The sequence below is a fragment of the Diabrotica virgifera genome, chromosome 7 (assembly GCF_917563875.1).
Source record: "Diabrotica virgifera virgifera chromosome 7, PGI_DIABVI_V3a".
Classification (NCBI taxonomy): Eukaryota; Metazoa; Arthropoda; class Insecta; order Coleoptera; family Chrysomelidae; genus Diabrotica; species Diabrotica virgifera.
The window spans coordinates 131258207-131261314 of NC_065449.1; the positions used below are offsets into that span (position 1 = coordinate 131258207).

Below are 3108 nucleotides of genomic sequence, written 5' to 3' on the forward strand. Positions count from 1 at the left end.
TGGGTAAAACATAAACTTTATTTAAACTGAAGAAAACATAAAAACAAATATAATCCATGAACATTATAAAAATAACATAAAGACAAATCTTCATAACAAAGTTGTAGTACTTCTCTATTACATCCAAAACATTTTCTTTCATAGGACTGAAAAAGCACACAGTATTGTCTTAACATTGTTTCATACCAAGACTAAAATAAGAACAAAGAATAAATCACAAATAAACCACAAATTTATGTAAATTGAAAAATAATGCAATTTTACTCTCTATGGCCAGTTTCACCAACAACAAATAAATCAGTGAATAGTTTGATAATTTAAAATTAAATTGACAAATTTTCTTTATATAGATATTTAAAGTGAGATTAACTCGTCAATTCATTTGAAGAGTAAATATTTATTTGATGAATAAATAAAATAAGTACTATTTGACGTTAGAGAAACATAGTTGTGTCAGTTTTATCAGTTGAATAATTTTATTCATCGAATAAACTACTATTCATCTTTGGTGAAACTGGCCATTAGTCAATGAAGCTTTACAATTATTATTTCTAGTGCAAAAATAAGTAATAATATTAAACTACTTATAAAAATTATTATGAAACTTTAAATAAACATTTCTTTAAGATATTTGATCAATGCATCCATAAAACAAAAGTTTTATGTTCAAAATACTTCATAATAAGATATAAAGCTTCACCGTCCAGCAAAGATAACTAAGAAGTGAAAGTAATCTTTGCCAGAATAGAAATGGAAAATGCTTTGATCTCTATTTTAAACGATCTGCTGCAAAAAAGTTTTACATTTGAGTTTCTCCACATCATGTGTTGCACCTTATAGCACACTCTAGCATCGATGTTTAAAATTTTTAAGTCTGGATCACACACCTAAAAGATTGTAATTTTTTACTTATTCTTTATTTTGTTAGTCAAAGTTTTTTCAACACAAATATCAACAAATACTACAAATTTTTGTGATATTTGCAATATAATATATTATGTGATAATACATTATTTTTATAAATTGATTATTGGCAGCATATAGTACATAATATAATATTACAAGTAAGTAGTGTTATATAACGAGTGTTACAATTTCTACATTTTTAGAAAGATAACTTTTCTATTAAGATAGTTATGTTCCCGTTCCGTTGGAGCAATTATAGCAACATGTGTGCAAACTATGGCCCCTACACAGCCAGGAAAGTTAAACTTCTGCATAAATTTTCTTTTAAAATTCTCTTTTTGAACGAATGTAGTAGGAAAGATAATCGACTCTTCACTTAGATGTTCAATTGTTAAATTTGTTACATCATTTAAACGGTTGCTAACAGTATTTTAGGCAATTGATATAGTAGTTATATATAGGCATAAAGTGAAACGTACGCCGATGTGTTTAGTATATTAGTATACAAAATGTATATACACATCAACGTTCATTTCACTTTATGTTTTGACTTAATTTGTTTGAAAATGAATCGCTACACGTGGGAAAAGTTATAGCGGACGAAAAATAACTGATAGCTCTGACCGACTACTCTTTGATAGGAACTTATTGCATAAAAATAAGTGAGGTAAAAATTTACAGTGAAGGCTCAACACTGCTTGGATGAACGGATTATCACATATTATGAGGTATAAGCCTCTCAAAAAAATAGTTCACCATGTCTGTTGTTAATATAAATAAATCTACAAACTCCTAAAGTAAATGCATCACTTTCCCTTCTCATTATTGTCCTCTATATTATACCTATTTATTTCGTTTCTTAATTGCTCATTTCTTTGTATATGAGCAGGAAGCATCTAAACGTCGAACTATATCAGTATTTAATATAAACATCAAAATATATTAATAATAATTAATAATTAAATAGTTCACTATGTCTGTTGTTGATATAAATAGATCTACAAACTCCTAAAGTAAATGCATCACTTTCCCTTCTCATTATTCTCCTCTATATTATACCTATTTATTTCATTTCTTAATTGCTCATTTCTTTGTATATGACCAAGTATCCGAGCAGGAAGCATCTGAACGTCGAACTATATCGGTATTTAATATAAACATCAAAATATATTAATAATAATGATATGAACCTACAACTTATTAATGTGTTATTTTTCCTTTACAGTAACAGGAATTTATAGAAAAAATACCTACATAAAAATACCTTAATATAACAATGTTCTCTAGTCACAGGTAAAATTTAAAAATTTAGTGATTTCTAATAAAATAGTTCCAAACAACCCAAGACAAAAATATACAAATTGAAAATAATCACAAATTATAATCTTTCTTTAGGTTAGCTTTTTGAATACAACCACCACAAAATAAAGACAACCACACGTCAAACAGCAATATTTTTAAGAAGAAGAAGCGATATTTTTAACATGGCTAGTAGAATATCCGAACATTGCCGAGCACCGATTCTACTTTCCCAAGCGTGTTAACGTGATACCAAAATTGTCGATTGTAGAATTATTTTTGTGACGTCAGCATTCTACCATTCTACTGATCGTGATCCCACCACTGATACAAAGATTGAAAGATTAAGGTTATCAAATCTACTGATAAAACAGTGGACAATGGAATGGAAACTAGCTATTAAAAAAACAAACAAACAGGTTGTTAAATAAATCGAAAATTTCCAGCAAAATAAAACATAATAATAAGAAAAAAATAAGGTTATAAAGTAAATCCTTTTTCTCCTTCTGAAGTTGCCGCAAAGGTGTCACACACCTAGAACAACACCTAGGGTCGTGACAGACAACTTCAGAGTCGGCCAGAAAACCCAAATCGGCCAGGGCGTAAATTAGTTTAGCATTATAACGTTTTTAAGTCGTTGCGATTGTTGAAAAAACTGAACTGTGATATGTAGTTGTCACAATGGTAATCAATTAGTTGCCCGTATAACTAAAGGTATTACTTAAAGTTGTAACATCGTAATGTCAGTCGGGATAGGGGACGTTGGCCGAAACAACTGAAAATGCTCTCGGGCAACGTTATATACAGTGCATTTGTTTGTACTGACAACCAATGTGTCGAAAAATTGCTACTTGGGTAACTAATAAAATATACTAAAATACTAAATAGTAATAAAAAGTAACT

General features: G+C 28.9%; 1 long non-coding RNA gene across 1 annotated transcript; it reads right to left on the reverse strand.

Moving 5' to 3' along the window:
• Positions 1-2532, reverse strand: LOC126888163 (uncharacterized). The gene is made up of 2 exons (XR_007699433.1): positions 2161-2532; positions 1-191 (listed from the first exon to the last, which is right to left on the reverse strand). It is a non-coding gene; the product is annotated as an uncharacterized LOC126888163 (long non-coding RNA).
• Between the last annotated feature and the right edge of the window lie 576 nt (positions 2533-3108).